This window comes from Acinonyx jubatus, chromosome D1 (assembly GCF_027475565.1).
Source record: "Acinonyx jubatus isolate Ajub_Pintada_27869175 chromosome D1, VMU_Ajub_asm_v1.0, whole genome shotgun sequence".
Taxonomy (NCBI): domain Eukaryota; kingdom Metazoa; phylum Chordata; class Mammalia; order Carnivora; family Felidae; genus Acinonyx; species Acinonyx jubatus.
Genome location: NC_069390.1, coordinates 36,222,865 through 36,242,764, shown reverse-complemented (window position 1 = coordinate 36,242,764; position 19,900 = coordinate 36,222,865). Strand labels below are relative to the sequence as shown.

The following is a 19,900-nucleotide window of genomic DNA, read 5'->3' as shown; positions in this document are numbered from 1 at the left end:
TACTGAAAAAATGACAGGATAGTTTTTCACTCCTGGAGTTGCTAAATTTTGAGAATGTGTTTCAGGAATGCTTAGCAGGTATTTAACTTTTCTATGGAGAGATAGCCTACCTGTTACAGAAGCTGACAAAGAGGAAAGACAAAGAAACCCTGCATGAATCCAGAAGGTATCTCTTGACCTCCTGCATCTAAATATCCTTGAATGTTTTCAAGCTTGAGGTCCATATAATGAAAGCCAGGAAATTCCCTTTACTCCTAAAGTTGGGTTGACTTGGGGTAATTTGCTGCGACTGAAAGATCCCTGTCAAGTTAAAGAGGCTGAAACCAGTGATTAAAGAGGCAAGAGAATGGCAGGGTTTTCCTTTAATAATGCAAATCAAACCTCACTAAGGGCTCCTTTAGGGGAAGACTTATTTTCTATTCAGATCCTGTAGCACAAAATATAGTACCTCCCAGATATTTTATCCACTGCTGTTCTATTATGTTTTTTCAAAGTACTTCTATTCTGATGTCTTGCCATCTGATCCCAACCTCTCATTTGGGTGGGGTAGACCCTATCTCTAATAGATGCCCTGCAGTTTTCCTTTATATCGATAATTTCTCTTTTTTTCTGCCATATTTTTCATAGATGTATTTATTGCTCAAAAACTTCCGGAAGCAGTTAAATGGCTTGAGTTGGTTGCTGAGAAGTCAATCCTGTCCTCTCAATTTATTCAGGAGCATTTCTAAAGGCACTTCTCTTTTTCAAGTGTTCATAAATTCCAGGCTGCTCATAGGCCATATTGCATAATTTTGACTAAGCCTATTTATCACCTGATGTGAATGTTCACTTGCTCCCAAACAGATCTTTAGATTGCATGGTTACAAAGAAAAACTGGAGCTAGTCATTAGTTACAGAGGTAAAAACAGATTTTATTCAGGACTATTGCGATAGGGGAAAAGAGACCTCATATAGAATTGGGTTCAATCCAAATATAACATGGGCAAGTCAGAATTTATGGCTAAGAAGCAGGGTAGGGTCAGTGGATGGAAAACTACTAAGAGGAAACATTAAGGTTAAGGAAGACATTGGCTAAAGCAATATAACAGGATTCTTACTGAGGACAAGACGGGGTAATCAGGTATCACCTAGGGGATTGGGGAGGATGACTAACCCAATCAGATATTGAGGGTGATCAGATATTGAGTGTGGGAGGTTCTGGTTAATCTGAATTAGTAGGTTTTTTGCTGAAGCTGGATTTTACAAGGAAGTGCACAGATGTGCCTAAGAGAAGCATCCTAAAATCTGGATGAGAAACAAATCTTTGTCAAAAGAGTTAAATGTTCTTGGAACTCTAGACTGCAGAGAGGGGAAATCAGAAATCTTAGAAATGCGAATCAGCTCCTTGAAATGGCATACTCTGTGCATCCCGCCATCTTCTCCCCTGCCCAGTCTATAAAATGCCTGATATTGTTTCTTAACTTTGTAGGTATTTGATCAACATGGTTAATTTTATACATCCAAGCAGCACCTACATGATTTGGAGATTTGATATTCCATGCTTATTTTCTATAAACAGATAAATAGTCTCCTCTTGGACAACATTAGTAATTGTCCTAACGTTCATACAGAATTTTCCAGTTTTCAAGGCATGTTACCATACATTGTTTCATTATTTTTTTTCTTCACGTAAACCTCACCTATACACAGACACAGGGGTGCAGTGAGGGTAATGACTTGTGTGAAGCCTTGGGAAAGTGAGTAGTAGAAAGAAGCAATGGCTGGAAACTGGTATGTCAGGTCAAGTGCTCTTTGCACTTTGCTCTGCTGCTTCTGGATTTTTCAATAGGATGCTGTTTGCTTTTGCATTAAAATAAATGCTTCATCACTTATTTAGGAGTAATACTTAAAAAGATTTTGGCTTTCAAACTTGCGGGGTAAGAGATTCTTTTTAAAAAATTCTTTTAAGTTGTATTTTAGAGAGTGAAATAGTGTGTCTGAGCAGGGCAAGAGGGGTAGACGGAAAGATAGAGAGAGAGCGAGAGCGAGAGCGAGAGCGAGAGAGAGAGAGAGAGAGAGAGAGAATCCTAACAAGGCTCCACTCCCAGTAGTGGAGCCCAACTTGGGGCTTGAGTCCACGACCCTTGGATCATGACCCGAGCCAAACAGGCTCCCCAAAAGATTTTATAATGAATCCTTCTGCACACATTTCTCTTCTTTTCAAATGTAAATCAATTTTAGGGAATCCAAATTTCCAGCTTCTTCGATCATTTCTTTATTTTATGCTAATTATCATATAATGCTAAAAAGGCCATTCATCTCCGAAAAGTACAGATATTTATTATGTTTGAATCAAAACATAGAGACTGCATTCAATGGGATTTTCAGCCACTCACCTGTCTATCTTGGCTGACACACTGAAGATTGTTTTTCCCCTTTGGAAATAACAGCTTATGTAGCAGTTCCTCTGCAATCTTTGCTTTATGATTCTTAATTCTTTTCATAATATTTTTGTTTTTGTTGTTCAAGAAGAAAGTTGACTCGGTGCTGATAAAGATGGTATAAAATAGAAACAGTGTTTCTATTTTAACTCAGTGTTTAAGTAGAAACATAGCTTACAGGAAATTTTCTATTGCTGCAATCCCTCGTCTCCTTCTGTGAGCCTCTTCCTTGCATAAAATGTTGCACACATACAGATTTGAGCTGCGGGTGAGGGGACAAATGATCAATCTCAGTAATCCTGAAGGATAGTAGAATATGCTACCCTAAACAGGCCACTTTGGCTTATTATTTTGAGCCATAGGCATTTGAAAAACAGCAAATTCAGGGAAAAGTTTTCTGGACTTCCCATGGCTGCCTAAATAAAGGTCCCACAAAAGGAACTCAGTTGTTATAGAGCCTCTCCACTACAGTTTCATCACTAGGGAAGATTGAGTCTTATCACAGGAAAGGAAACTAGAAGTGTCGACACCCCATCCAGACACTTTGTCACAGACTATTATACTTTCCATCTATTCTTCTAAGGATCTATTTATCTTTTCTAAAAATCATTTGCTCTCCCCAGGAAGCCTACATTTCCTTCCTCTTTTCCTATTAAGATGATATTTAATCCAGAATTGTAAGCCACTTTGGAGAGTTGCTCATTTTTTACGGTCTCCCATGTGCATAGGAATTCAGAAAAGTATACAGAAAATTCTTTTTTTTCTCCTCTACAATACAGATCAGCTCTCTGAAAGTATGTACTTTGAGGATTCTACCCACCCCTACCAACTTCAATTACTTTAATGCCTTTTCTAAAGAGCTTTTATTATAGGAAAATGTTATAACACTTAAAACCTGTCAGAATGGCTAAAACCAACAACGCAAGAAACACCAGGTGTTGGTGAGGATGTGGAGAAAAAGGAACCCTTATGCACTGTTTGGGAATGCAAACGGGTGCAGCTACTGTGGAAAACATTATGGAGGTTTCTCAGAAAGTTAAAAATAGACTACCTTACCATGCAGCAATTGCAGTACTGGGTATTTAACCCAAAGAACACAAAAACACTAATTCATAGAGATACATGCCTTCCTATGTTTACTTCAGCCTTATTTACAATAGCTAAGATATGGAAGCAACCCAAGTGTCCATCACTTGATGAATGGATAAAGAAGATACATATATCACATCTTCACACATATATGTGTGTGTGTGTATACATATCCATACAATGGAATATTATTCAGCCATAATAAATGAATGAAATATTGCCATTTGAAGAGACGTGGATGGAGCTAGAGCATATAATGTTAAGTGAAATAAGCCAGACAGAGAAAGACAAATACCATACGATTTCACTCATATGTGGAAACAAAACAATTGCTCATGGGGGAAAAGTGAGAGACAGAGATAGTCATAGCAAGAAATAGATTCTTAACTATAAAGAACAGTCTGATGGTTACCAGAGAGGAGGTGGGTGAGGGGATGGGTTAAATAGGTGATGAGGATTAAGGAGTGAACTTGTGATGAGCACCGGGTGATGTATGGAATTGTTGAATCATTATTTTGTACACCGGAAACTAATATAACACTCTATGTTAACTAACTGGAATTAAAATAAAAGCTTAAAGTAAAAATAAATAAATAAATAAATAAAATACCTCAGAGAGCTCCAAAAAGATTAAAAAATCAGAATATAAAATTGGATGTAAGTTATGATCGTAACTTTCCAAATACATATATGGCAGAAAACTATAATAATTATAGCTCTCTGTTAATGATAATAATTTTATGTCAGTGTTATGAATATTAGATTTTTTTATTTGTTTTCTTTTTCTTTTTTTTATGATTCTGTCAAATTAGTTATTCATTAATTAATGATTCTGAGGTATTAAGTCTGGGTGACCCACAGCTTAACATGGTAGAGCCCTTAATATAGACAGTTCATTTTTCAGACCGTGATTTTTTCTTTTGGCAAGTAAATAGCTTTGATCGAGTCACTTAGTTGTATATGTACTATAGCTACTATATATTAACATACTTAAACTATACTTAATTTATATATTAATGTATCTATTATTTATTAAGGTCTCAACAAATTAGATTACATTAATGACTAAGAGATGTCCCCACCCTTTAAAGTGTTTGAAGTTTAGTGAGAAAGATAGAGAAGAAAGCAGACGATTGAAATATAGGACATTAAATGATACAAAAGGCCGAATCTGAAATGTGATAGGAACAGAAAAAAAAGGGGGGGGCAGTGCTTTCAACTTACATATGTCAGAGAAGGATTTGGGTAGAAAATTACTAAGAAGTCAAGGTGCATATCAGTTGTTTGAGATTGGAGAGTGAGGGGTGCTTCCGGCATAGAGAACAGAATAGGTTGGTGAGATCCTGGCATGTTTAGGTGACTAGAAGTGAGTAAGCATTATCTGGAGCTAGGATTTCAGGGTGACATGACAGAAGACGAAAACAGGCAACAAAGATGCTTAGACTTCATTTTGATAGCAGTGGTGGACTCTGTTTTGAGATGTACATCACCAATTAGAGGTTGAAATGTCAATGTCCTGCAAAGTTTGAACATATTTAAGGAATATTATGTTCAAGCTGAAGTTCTCCTATTTCAGGGCAGAGGCCAAACAGAATGTTAATACCTATTTCAGTGTGACGATGGAATAAAATCTTAAATCATCACAAGTTCCCATGTTACACCTTCATGGCTTAAAAAATGAGGATGAACTTTAGATTTGGGCACTGTTTTGTTCAGTTGTACTACTTTGTTCAAATATCAGCATCTCCCATGAATTGTGTACAGGGGACAAAGTTAGTTAATCTTCCAGAGCCTCAGTTTCCTTGTTTTCTAGATGGGAATTAATTCCAACCAGAGGGGAGTTAACAGATTACAGGTGACATCTTATACAAAGTTAAACTAAAAGGGTGCCTAAGAAGAAGAAGACATTCAAAAAGTACTCTTCCTATTCTTACCTCCGAGATTTCTAAGAACACACATGAAAATGACTCCAACAGGTCAAAAGCAAAACATTCTTTTAGATGTAGCCAACTCCACTTGGCAGTTGCTGGGTACTATTTTCTAGACAAGGAGTCTGTCCTCTAGCTCTTAAAAATATGCAAATGATCCCCTTGAAATTCCCTACACTGCATATGAACTCAGCAATGCAACACCTTACTTGGCACACATTTTCTCATGATATGTCCTGTAAAGTGCAATATTTTAACTTCTACTTCACCAATTGTTACACTATTACTTTCTATAATATCCTATTAAGTGTCCCTTCTAAAGAGATTATAATCACCAGGCCCTGAATGTTCAACCCTGCTGAGCAATTCGTCACCCCTACTCCACTTTTCTTCCCACGTCAACATCCACAATAGTCTCTGTGCCTCTATTATTTAGAAAACTATGAAACCCTGTATCAGTACACAAACAGCTGTTTCTCAGGACATTTTTCAGCTTATTCAAGCACTTGCCATAACTGAAATCATGCATAATTACAATTCTAACTGCCTACATATAGTTACAAAGACCAATCTTTGCTTTACTTTCTGACAAAGGCCTCAGTTGGTACAACACAGGTCAATAACTTAATTATACCATCGTGAAATTGAAACAGAGAGGCCAAACATTTTTCAAGTTTATTGCCATTGGTCTTACAATGAAGGAAGGGATATTCATATGAATTACAAAGCATGTTTTTATGTCTTTTTTTTTTTTTTTGTATTTGCATTCAACTTCACATACTTCAAATACAATGAGATTGTGTGGAAGTGACTTAAAATGTTTTCCGGTTTATTTTCATCCTAGAATCTCAGTATATAAAAATGGGAAAAGTGGGTTAAGACCAAAGTCACAGCACCTTCTTATCTTGAGTACAAATTTTTGGAAGAGTCTTTATTTTTCTTGTAATAAGCTTCAGGAATTTCACCAAATTCTCAATTTAGAAAACATTCAAAATATTTTTGCAGTAGTTATTTTTTACAGGAGTACCTCTGTAATCATGATAACCACTTTTTTCTTCATTTTGTTTTTTATAACGACTATTTTTAAGACTTCTTGGAGGAGGCAGTTCCATGTGTTGTTAGTGAGAGTGAAATCTGGTCTAATATTTTTCTTGAACTCTTTAACATTGTTATTAAAATTTATATAAATACATATATGCCCTCTCTTTATAATTTCTTATACTTTATCCTAATAAAAGTATCAAAGATGTAAATAAAACTTCAGTCAAAATGCTACTCAATGCAACATTCTTATAATAATAAAAAGAAGCAAATTAGTCTTACATCATACAAAAAAAAAACACCTCAAAATGAATTAAGGATCTAAATATAAGACTTGAAACCACACAAATCCTAGAAGGAAGCACAGGCAACTAATTTCTCTGACACTGGTTGTGGCAACATTCTTCTAGACATGTCTCCTGAGGCAAGGGAAATAAAAAAAAAGCAAATAAATCATTGGAACTTTATCAAATTAAAAAGCTTCTGCAAAGCAAAGGTAACAACCAACAAAACTAACAGGCAACCTACTGAATGGGAGAAGATATTTGTAAATGACATATCTGATAAAGAGTTAGTTAGTATCCAAGATATTTAAAGAACTGATACAACTCAACACCCCAGAAACAAATAATCCAATTGAAAAATGGACAGAAGACACGAACAGATTTTTCTCCAAAGAAGACATACAGGTGGCCAACAGACACATGAAGAGATGCTCAACATCACTCATCACCAGGGAAATGCAAATCAAAAACACAATGAGATATCCCTTCACACTTGTCAGACTGGCTAAAATCAACAACACAAAAAACAAGTATTGGCAAGGATGTGGAGAAAAAGAAACCCTTGTTTCACCAATTCCTGTTGGTGGGAATCCAAACTTGTGCAGCCATTGTGGAAGACAGTGTGGAGGTTCCTTAAAAAATTAAAAATAGAACTACCCTATGATCTAGTACTTCCACTACTGGATATTTACCCAATGAATATAAGAACACTAATTCTGAGGGATATATGCACCCCTACATTTATTGCAGCATCATTTACAATAGCCTAACTATGGAGCAGCCCAAGTGTCCATTGATACATGAATGGATAAAGATTTCTCTGATCCATTTTAAGAGTTGTTCACACTCGATTCCTTTTCTCCCACCTCTCTGGAACTCACTTCCATTTAGATTTCATCCCTATAGTTTTTCTGAACTAACCCTTGTCAAAGTCAGCAATGACCTCCAAATCACTAACAGCAGTGGTCATTTCTTCATTCTAATCTAATTTTGACTTGTCGACATTTTTTAATATATTTGATTCTCTCCTCCTTAAAATACCATATTCACTTGAGTTTCAGAAATTAATACCTTGCCTCTAATTAAAGGAGAGTTTTATGGGTCAGTCATTGGAGCTTTTCTCTCTTCTCTCTACCTTCATACTCTAAACTGGGACTATCTAGCAAAAATGTCAAACCAGCCACAGTTCAGTGTCCTGATCTCCTGGTTCGTGAGTTTGAGCCCCACATCAGGCTCGCTGCTGTCAGTGCAGAGCTCACTTTGAATCATCTGTCCCCCCCCCACCCCTCCCCTGCTCACACTCTTTTTCTCAAAAAAATTTGTTTTTTTAATAAAATTGTATAAAAAGTAAAAATAGGCAATTTTAATTTTAAAATATATTTTATTTAAGACAACATATTAAAACATGATTGAAAGTACAATCAATATAAAATCATTAGTGAGGTATTTTAGATTATTATTTCACACAATGTCTTCAAAATCTATGGTATTTTATGCCTACCATACATCTCAATTCAGATGACTCATGTTTCTAATGTTCAAAAGCCCTTTGTGGCTAAGTCTACCATATTGGTCCATGTGGGTGTAGATAATCTCATTTATGGCTTTAAATACCATCCCTCTGGGCTGAGTGCTGTCAAATTAACATAAATGGAACCACTTCCCTGAAATCTTCTTCCCTTAAAAGCTTATTTGATATCTCTACTTGGTGTCAAATAGTTACATCAATATGTGTGTGTGTGTGTGTGTGTGTGCACATACTATATATATATATATATTTATATGTATGAATATATATACATACATATATAAGCATTTAATATAATGATTTAATGATTACCTACTATAAAAGTGTGTGTGTGTGTGTGTGTGTGTGTGTGTGTGTATACAGACAGTTAACCTTGTTAGAACTAGAACTACTTCTATAATGTGCATAGAGTCTGATCATTTATGTCCATTACTACGCTCTATTATTTCCCTGCCACTAGGTCCAAGTAGGAGTCGCTATTTTTCATGGTGCTTGCACTGTTCCTTTTCTACAGTGAAGTTTTTTTCTCTTTCTCCAGAATTCTATAAAAAGTAGAAAATAAAAGACAAATTCATACGGTGGTGTAATTTAATGTTTGCACCTAATTGAACTTACCATTTTCGTTTTCTGCCTGGTCTCTGTAGGCATTTGTGCTTATAACACTAGATGTGGACCGTAAGACATGACACACAGAAGGAGGCTTAACATATCTTAACCAGCATCTGTCCTATTTATCACATTAAAGATGTGGGTGATGTTTGTTGGCATTGCTATGTCTGTAAATCATTAAATAAAATAATGACAACCTTTCCTTTTGAACTCCATAGTTGAATTCTTTTTACAATTGAATCGAATAGCATAAGCAACATTTAGGAGAATTTAGACAAACATACTTGAACTATGTTACCCACCACAGTAGTTTCAAACTTAATGCTATGTTTTTGATTCCTAAAAGAACACTTGTGACATACAATGTGGAGTAATTACGTGTAGTTGAATATTTTATTTCTATGAATAAAAAGAGTATTTGCAATGTGTTATTTGTGCTGAGGTACTTATCTGTAATAAACTGAAACCCTTGCTCTCACCTTGCTATTTTGTTATGTAATACATAAAAACTAAATTAATAACCATGAAGACAACAAAAGATGAGTTTTAAAATAATCAAAGGGGTTCATATTCATGTGTGTTTTTTTTATTATTTATTTTAAGAGAGAGCGCATACATGGGGGAGGAGCAGAGAGAAGGAGAGAGAGAAAGAACTCAAGTAGGATCTGCACTGTCAGTTCCGAGCCTGATGCAGGGCTCGAACCCACGAAACATAAGATCATGACCTGAGCCCAAATCAAGAGTCAGATGCTTAACTGACTGAGACACCTAGATGTCCCTCATGTTTGTTTTTTTAAATGTCATAATTACAGACAAATTTCTATTTATATTAAACATAGATGTAGATATGGGTGCAAAACTAATCAAATAAACCATGGAATCGTCAATGCATTTGTAGACAAATCAAGTTTTCTTTTTGAAAGTACTGATTTAAATTAGATGAGACCCATTATCCTCCGGTTAAATATATCAGAGCAAAGGGATTTCCATCTGCATTGTCATCACTGAAATAATCAAAAGGAAACCAAGTAAATAAATTTCAAAAACAGGCAAAATGTGAAAACACCACTCAAAAAAAAATTTTTGAAGTAGTCATAACACCTAACCACTAATTGGAAGGAATAGCTGTTGTAAAGTGTGAAACTTGAAACAAGTCAAGGGGTGATGATAAAGTAGATGAGGCAGATTCTCAGACTTGACTAGAGGTACCTTTCCCTCTGGATTATAATGTGAAGGTTTGTTCTTCTGGGATTCAATAGAGAAGCAGAAGCGCTCAGGTGTGAGTGTGGGAAACCTCTCATTTAGTAAGTTCTGTTTTATCCTCTGATAGCTTATGAAATATTCTGTTAAGTGTTCGGTACCAAAGGAGGGTTTATATCTCAGCCCACGGAGAGAAAGTCTTGTAATTTTCATCGTAAATCCATTTTTCAGCGTCAAGGATAAGAGTAAATGCTTCCATTAGAAAGTTATTTTCTTAATCACTTCTCCCGTTTCTCCTTAGTATTATGGTTAATTAAAGTAATTTGTTGGATTACGGTTACAAAAAAGATAAGAAAGTATGAAGATAATTATGTGCCACCTGGGTTTAACTATTATGCCAGTGAAGATTGCTGCAGTCCTTATGTTAAACTTTTAAAATGAAATCTTGTGTAATAATTACAGAGTCCTTGTTAAGTTACATTATATTGGAATAAAATATAATAAGCATAATGTTTGGGTTTTTTTTCAACCAAGAGTCAAGGACTTGTATTATCAAAATAATTATAAAAAAAGCATTTAATCCGACAAGTAAATATATTTGTAGTGTTGTCTACATATGCTATGCTATCACACAGGAGAAGGAAGGGGACATCTTCCAGAAGGAATGCTTGTTAAACCTTATGATGTCCGTATTTCACCTGAAGGGATGAGTAAGACATGATGACTATTTGGTATCGTTGAATAAGTAGTTCAGAGAAGAAATCAGCAATATGCATTCATTAGTTATTTCAGCAAACATTTAATAAGCATCTACCATCAGTCCAGCCTTGGTCTGCATCCTAATGGCAGAGAATAGACAAAGACTTATTCTAGAGGGATAAAAGATGGTAAGTATGGAAACAAAAACAGATACATCAATTTTAGGTTCTCTGAAGATAAAGGAAGGAAAAAATGAGAAAATGAGGGCTGGCTGCTATTTTCTGAAGGGGTAAGGAAGCCTCTCTGAGAGTCACAATCAAGCAGATACCTCAATGGAACAGCCTACTTATCATTGACATACTTGATGATTCAGTTTGAATGCTGAGATTGTGTGAAATTTGTCCAGGTTATCAGTATATGAGTTTAGATATTTTGTATTCTCCATAAAAAGAGTACTTTGTACCACCATCAACACAACTGTAAAGATATGTATTGGCATTGTTTCCGGTAATATAAAAGCAATAGGAAGGGCTCTTAGGGGTACAATAACACCATTATTAATTGCCTTCATACACTCATGAGAAATTTCGTTAATGAGTATTAATGGTTAAAGAGATGCCATCCTCTTAAAATCCATGTAACAGAATCACATGTGAAACATGAACTAATTCTCTTAACTTTATTGTAACTCAATTTTCTTATTTGTGTAAAGACTTTTTACTGTCAAATTTCTTCTTTGAATAGTGTATGGGCTTGAACTGACAGATTGCTGGGCTCTTGAGCTCCTTTGAAATGCAGATTGTTTTGAGGTTCTTGGGCACACAGGGCTCTGTAATTATGCCACAACAACAGGGAACCTCTAGCTCAAGAAAGACATTGAACAGCTGCGGTGACCGTGTACAAACGTTTTCTCAGTTTCCAAAACAAACAGAAACACACACTGTTCAATGGCCTTTATTAGCAGACTATTCTCTAATTTCGTCTCATAACAATCTGCCAGTGTTTTCTTTAAAATTGCTTTCTAAAAGAAAAAATATATATTACTTAGCCATTTTAATTCAAGTGAAGCTAATGCTTGGCACTCCATCAAGACTGCTATTTGAGTCCACTTTTTCCCCTGCGAGACTATTAACTACTCATTATAAAGACCATGATAAAAACATATATATAAATACTAAACCTTAATATGTACAAGTAGATTACATGTACATGTACCATATGTACATGTAGAGTCACTTTGAATTTATCCTTTTTCATATCAACTCTGAAGGAATCAGAATTTGTACATAAAATCTCATTGGTCTGGTCCACTGAATCTTATGTAAAGAAATGGCTCATTAATTCTAGGAGACAGTCCTACAGAATGATTAGAGCCAGGGGCCCTGGAACCTGGGTTCAGACCCTGACTCTGCCACTCATGAGGTGTTTGGCTGTGGACTGGTTACTTTGCATTTCTGAACTTCTGATTCCTTATCTATAAACTGTGAATGTTAAGAGCACCAGCTTCACAGTGATGCTGAAGTGATAAATACATCTGGCTTTAAGAGCTTCCCCTGGATCCTGGTAAGAGCTCAGTGCACGTGGCTTCCTCCTGTTTGTGCTCTTTGAAGTCAGGGTGACTATACTGAGCACAAGTACAGAGTGTATCCACACCCCTCAAAGTAAAAGTGATCCTTTGCTATTTGATTAGAGAAGAAATCATCAAATAGTTCTAGCAATTAGGAACATATATGAGCGACAGAGACAGAAAGCCTGACTACATTGAAGCCATATACTGCTTTCTCAGCTAACCAGGCCTCGGGAGATGGGCTGTTACTTGTCTAGGTTCATTTGCACTGCGGTGTTATCAGAGAACCTGGCTTGTAGCCTAATGATTGCAACATAGCTGCTACAGATGGATACACCAAGAAAGTCCTCAAGGCAGAAGGGGTATGGGAGTGAAGGCAATCTCTTCTGTTCTTGCTCTTTTATCAGGAAATCAACAGATTTCCCACAATTTACCATCTGAATTTTGTTGATGACTTACTGTTATTCTCTGTGTCATATGGCAATTCTCCGCGGTAAGAGCTACTGAAATAGCAAGCTGGGACCTTGCAATCTCCAACAAACTTTAGGTTATATTAATAGGAATGGAGGTGAGAAATACAGGTTGGGTAATATTTTAGTGTGTGCCATAATAGCCATCCAGGGAAACATCAGAATTAAGTTAGACTTCCATATACTTATTTTATGGTTTGGTATTTATTGTTTTAATATCGAATTGCCTATTGGAGAGTGATACTATAAACTTTTCATTGCTTAATTCCTCTGCAGTTTTAATTTAGCAGTAGTACAAGATTTTATTTTGTAGCTGAAATGTTTTCGTGTGCTTTTGTTTGTTCGTTTGTTTTCCTGAAAACCATCAGCAGTTGGGCAAGGTGTCCCTAGAGTTCACTCAGTTCATTCATCGCGCTTCAGCTATACTGGCTTTCTATTTCTCAAATAGGCCAAGTTCGGCCCTACTTCATGGTTTTCCCACTTGTTCTTCCTTCAGGTTTGGAAAGCGCTCTTCCAGCCCAAACCTAGACCTATCACCACCATCTGCCCACCTCTGATTCCTAACCTAGGTTTGGTTCAAATGTCTCTTTCTCAGAGGCTCCTTCTCTGATCTGACGCCCCTTCTAATCAGCCTCTATCTCACTAATCCTATCTTATTTTATTCATTCTCTTGTTTTAATTTTCTTTCTTTAAAACTGTCTTATTTTTTATGCACTTACTTAATTGTCTGACTCTTCCAAATTTACAGTAAGTTCCTCCAACTGAGGGACATTTGTCTGATTCATCACTACAGTTCTCAACCTAAAACTGTACTTAGCACACAGTAGCAATTTAATAGATACTTGTAAGATAAATGAAAGAATTCTTAACACAGGGTTGTTCATTAAAGCAAGAGGAGTGATTTAAATATTAAACACTGAAATGTTTGATTACAGCAAGAGAAAAATGGGTCAATCTCTCCATTCCAACAATTGGAATGTACTTGAGAATACGTCTTCTTACACCTAACAGAACCTGAATGGACATGGTAACAGCTCTCACTTAAATTATACCATGGCTAAAAAACCTCCTTTTATTGACACAGACTTCCATTACCCCTGGTCAAATCTTGCTGGCTTCGGCATCATTGCCTTTGTCTATGTCTGTCCTGAGGCATCAAATATTTATTTAAAAATGCAATTCTATCCAATTAAAAGATGGGCAAAATATCTGAACAGAAGTCTCACTAGAGAAGATAAACAGATGGCAAATAAGCATATGAAAAGATGCTTAACATCATATGTCATTAGGAAATTGCAAATTAAACCAACAGTGAGATACCACTACATGCCTGTTAGAATGGCAAAATTCCAAAACACTGGCAACACCAAATGCTGGTGAGGATGTGGGGCAACAAGAGCTGTTGTATGTTACTGACAGAAACGCAAAATGGCAGTCATTTTGTAACCCAGTTTTGCAGAGTTTCTGGCAAAACATAGTATCATTTTGCCATATGACCTAGCAATCGTGTTTCATGATATTTAACCATATGAGTTGAAAACTTATTACTCAAAAACCTGAATATCAGCCTGCAGAGCAGCTTCATTCATAATTGCCAAAACTAGGAAGCAATCAAGATGCTCGTAAGTTAATGGACAAACAAACTTGGCACATCGATGCAATGGAATATTATTCAGCAATAAAAAAGTGAGCCATCAAGCTCCCACAAGACATGAGAAAACTTAAGTGCATATTGTTAAGTGAAAGAGGCCAATCTGATGATGCTACGTGGTGTATGATTCCAACTATTTGACATTCTAGAAAAGGCAAAACTACAGAGACAGTAAAAAGATATGTAGATGCCCAGAATTTGAAGGGAAGAGAATAGACGACCTATACGATGTTAAACATAAAGAATGAACCTTAATTTAAACTATGGATCTTAATGAATAATAATGCATTAGCACTCACCAATATTAACAGATGTACTACAATAATGCAAGATGTTAATGATAGAGGAAACCAGAGGAAGGGTGTTGGGGAACATGGGAATACTTTGCCTATTCTGTATTTTTCTATAAACCTAAAATTACTCAAAATAACCCACCTAACATCTGTTTTTAAATAATGCTCACAGAGTAATATTTAAATACAGAACACCTGTCTCTAGTGTCTTTGTATTAACAACTTGTAACATGAAAACTGGAAACAGTGATTGATTGGCTTGGCCATACCTATCCACAGAAGAATTGATTTATTCTCTTTCTCCCTTAGATTAGTTGAATAACCAAAGGCCAAAAACGTTACCAAACCCCATTTAATTCTGGACTGAGATTCAATGTTTTTCAAAGTTCTGTTTTGAATGGCTTTTATAAGTGTTAACTAAACAAAATGTCAGACTTCTCAAAGATCAGCATGTCTTGGGAAATTTTAATAAAAAAATAATTGTAATAATAATTGACTGTATTTTGACTAACAAGTAGATATTTCATTTTCTTCCTCAAAAAAAAAGACAATTTTGGCTTTGAGGAAAAAATAAAATTCTCCGGTACAGTAAAAATGTGCACAGATTGAAATATGTCATTCCGTTATCCATGAAATAGAGAATAAATGTCTTGCTTACTTACTAGAAAAACAAATTTCAACCCTAGAAGAACACTAAAATTCAGATACTTTAATACCTCTTAATGCTTCTGGATTATATGGAACAATGTAGTGTAGCTCATGTTCACATAAACATGGAGAATATTTCCTGTGGGCTTTTGATTTTTGGACACAATCCAGGATGAATCAAGGCTTGAAAGTTCAAATACATTAAAAATGAAAAAAAATATTAATTGATGTAATAGTCATCAGAGTTACCGGAAAGTTGTCATCTTCTATTAATCTTAATAATCACGATACTATGTAGCTTTATCACTGTTAACCAGTAGAGTAGTTTCACAATGGTTTTTCTTTCTTTTATTTATCTTTCCTAACAAATATCTATTGTGCAATAAAGGTTAGAGATCATGAAACTGCCGTGTCATTTACAAAGCCTGAGTGATTCATTGATTGCTGGTCTCTTGACTCACCCTTATAACTATCTAAAAGGTTATCTTCTCCTTGATGAAAGTCTTCCAGCAGGCAAGGCAATAGAATGTATCGATGAAATGTCTAAAGGCAAAAAAAAAAAATGCAATTGCAATCACTGTGAAATTCTAATTGGGAATCTGTTTTAAGACTTCATAGTTGAGAGACAGTTCCATTTGTTTTCTCCCGCTTGTAAGCCAGTGTTTTAAAGCCAGCTGATGCTGGGGGAAGCTGCAATAACTTATCCTAAATTTCTTTCCTAGAGATCTGATGGCACAATCCAAAAACTAGAGGTTCTTTTCTGATAGTCTCAACCTTAACTGAAACCCGACTCTTGCCAGGACCACATGCGTTTCCAGCTTTCTTTTTTAGAGGATAATGAAAAGTGCTGCATACGTGAGGTCTGCTACTGAGCCTTTAATAAAATTTATCTCAAGATAATAACCCTCTGAAGTTGGCATTACTGCCCTGTTGTATAGTTGAAGAACCAGAGACTCAAGAACTTACATATCCTATTCAATGTTTCAAAACTACAATATGGCAACAATTGATTTCTACGTCCCTGATTCTACACTATACATCCCTGTTCCCCCTCCTGGTGTACTGCATAGACTCCTCTGACACGCGTCTGTGGTTATCACTGTCAGCTCTCTTATGTGCAAAGCTCTACCTCTGAGTCATCACCATGCAGTCACGGTGGGTCTCCAATGCTTGTAACTATCTCCATGATTGTAGTCAGCTTCCATTCCTAGCCACCTCAACTGTGGCTGCAAATGTCACTTTCCCTTTAACTCCTCAAACCCTCCACCAAACAAGTATCTATCATCAGGCACATGCCTGCGCGCTCTCTCTCTCTCTCTCTCTCTCTGTCTCTGTCTCTCTCTCTCTCTCACACACACACACACACACACACACACACGACTTTGCATCCTACTTTACAGAGTAAAATTCAGGTTTTCTGGCAAAAGATTTCTCAGCATGCTGTCCCTCCCTTAACCCTTTTTTGAACCTATATTCATCATCAAACCTGTCCTTTCTGTCCTAGCAAAACAGACATCCTCAATCTTCCTGTCCAAAGCTAATCTATACCTGGGCTCCTGAGTCCACCGCTCAGGAACTGGCTCAACATTTTCTTCTCTTTCATGATTTCATATACATATATCTTTTGGAGTTTCTACTAAGTCTATGTATATGTAAATTTTAGGAATGGTTTTTGCCTCCAAGTAACAGAAAACACTTCTACATATGGCTTAAGAAAATAGGGGTGACTTTTTTCACATAGTAGGAAATCTAGAACTAGAAAGTTACTGTCATTGGTTTAAAAGCTTAGCAATATCAGGACAATGTATTCTTAATTCTCTCCTCTGTATCCTGTCATGTAAATATGCTCCCATTGTTTCGTACATTACACCCTTTTAGAAAGATCTCCGAAAGGTTTCCACTCTGATCTTATTGGCTGGAATTCATCAGCCAAACTGGTTGCACAAAGCTACCCCAAATGCTTTAGAGAACGGGAAGGGCAGGTATGCAATTTTTTAAGGCTAAAGAGTGAAGGCAGGAGAGAAAGAAAGGAATTGGGAAAAGGTACTGTTTTAGTGAACCAACGCTGTCTGTCAAAGCACGTGTGCGTACTTTAGTGTCTTGTATCTTCGAAACAGGAGAGTTATGCAAAAGAAAACTGTGATAGATCCAGATTCTTGATTAGTGTCCCTGTGTTCAGCTTGTGTCTTGTTCCTCCTCTGTTGTACCTGGACTGCTTCAGGTCTGACCCTCTGCAGGAATTTGTTGGCAGTTCCCTAATTTCTGGATCCATCTCCTTGAACACTTGGAGCTGTGACCACTTCTGCGCAGACACAGGAGTCACCTCTTCTGTTCATTCGCTTCTGTCTGAAAACACACGACGGAGCAACCTTGTGTGCTCAGTCCTTTTGACTTTGCTTTGACGTTATTAGTTTTTTCCATATTTTATTTCTGTGTTGCCATTTTGGGACTGTAACTGGAGAGACATTGAAAACTGTGTCAAATCTGCCTTCTTTAACTGTGAGCTTTATCTTATTATGTTGAGTGATTATTTGTATGTCTGTATTGGCTCCTAGGTTCTGAATTATGGAGGCAGGGTCATTTATTTACTTTGTTTTAGTTCTTAGTGTGCTGCACAGTTCTTAAGTACTCAATTATTGATGAATGTGAATATAAATTAATTAATTAATCACTAAATGCTCAGAAGGATTTGAAATCCAAATACCAGACTTGGAGTACAGGATTGCCCCTTTACACCTGCCTGAAGCAGCAAAGTTTATTTCACATCTCAGATCTTCAGTTTCTCAATATTTAAATTAAAAATGATACTAAATGCACCATGTACTTCATTCATATTCTATCTTAAAATAAAACCAAATAACAGAGAAAGATGCTTGTTGAATTACAAAATGTAAGCAGGTATTGTTTGACACATTTTTCTTTTGAAAGTCTTTATGTAGAATCTGACAAAATGATTAATTAATCTAAAATTATTAATTGAAATTCATCAACAATTTAGTGAGTATTTACTATGTACCAATCACTATTCTTGGCACAAGAAATACGGTGACCACTAGATCAGTTCCTGTTCACATGAAGCATACTTCCTGGTGGGTGAAACAAGGTAGGTGTATTCATTTTCCATTTGCTGCTGTAACAACTTACCACGGGCTTACTGTTTAAAACAACAAGACTTAATTATCTTACATGGCCAAAGCCTGACAGGTTTCACAGATTAAAGTCGGGATGTAGGCTGGGCTGTTCTCTTTTCTGGAGTCTATAGAAGAGAATTTGTTTTTCCTTTCTGCTAACCACTCCCTGCTTTTTAAAAACACATTGATAGTAAGAATCCTGGGAATTCTTTCCCATACACCATTAGGATGCATTGGAAACTGATGAAAAATACAATACACTAGCATTGCCAAGAGTTTTTTTCAAAACCATTTATATTCTCTCTCTCTCTTTAATTTTTTTTAACGTTTATTTATTTTTAAGACAGAGAGAGACAGAGCATGAACGGGGGAGGGTCAGAGAGAGAGGGAGACACAGAATCTGAAACAGGCTCCAGGCTCTGAGCCATCAGCACAGAGCCCGACACAGGGCTTGAACTCACGAACCGCGAGATCATGACCTGAGCCAAAGTCGGACGCTTAACCGACTGAGCCACCCAGGCGTCCCTCTCTCTTTAATTTCTAACTGAAATCTCCTTATTTTAAAAGAATTACATACAAAATCAGTTTACTAAAATTCCTTCAGGGCTAAGTCAAGTAAGGTATATTTATTTCTACTACCAACCCAAGAAGGTGATTATTATTTCTGTTTCCTCTTAACATATGAGAAAACTCGTAAGTGTTCAAAAAACTGTAACTTACCCAAGAGATGCTACCAGCTGGAGGTTGGCCAGGATCTGGACGAAGGGCTGAGCAGCCGTTGGTACCAGCCTTGTGGTACATATTAGGCAGGCACACCCACCTGCCTGAAGTCTGTGGGCCTTTTCCATGGCATTGAAAAAGAGGTCACATGTTTAGGAAGAGTAGAAGAAATACCAATTTATAAACCACACCAGGTACAAGTTACATTTCTAAAAAAAACTTTCTCTTGGATAATTTGATGAAGACTAAGACCAGGGGTGCCTGGGTGGTTTAGTCGGTGAAGTGTCTGACTCTTCACTTTGGCTCAGGTCATGATCTCCCAGTTTCGTGAGTTCAAGTCCCGTGTTGGGCTCTGCGCTGGCAGTGTGGAGCCTGCTTAGGATTCTCTCTCTCTCCCTCTCTCTCTGCCCCTTCCCCACTTGCACTGTCTCTGTCTCTGTCTCTCTCAAATAAATAAATAAATAAATAAACACTTAAAAAAAAGTGTGGCACAATGTGAAAGATCAGATAAGGGGAAGAGCTGGGAAGGCAGATACCACACCACTCTATTGTGCGATACATCTGTGCAAACAATGGGAATTGTAAGATGTTTTCAGAGAGTAAAGCCTTAAAAAATGTCACA

The 19,900-nt window shown here is 36.5% G+C and overlaps 1 pseudogene; it reads right to left on the bottom strand.

Annotated features, from left to right (window-relative positions):
• Positions 1-19,359, bottom strand: part of LOC106978434 (transcription initiation factor TFIID subunit 10-like) — a 32,691-nt pseudogene extending 13,332 nt beyond the window's left edge.
• Between the last annotated feature and the right edge of the window lie 541 nt (positions 19,360-19,900).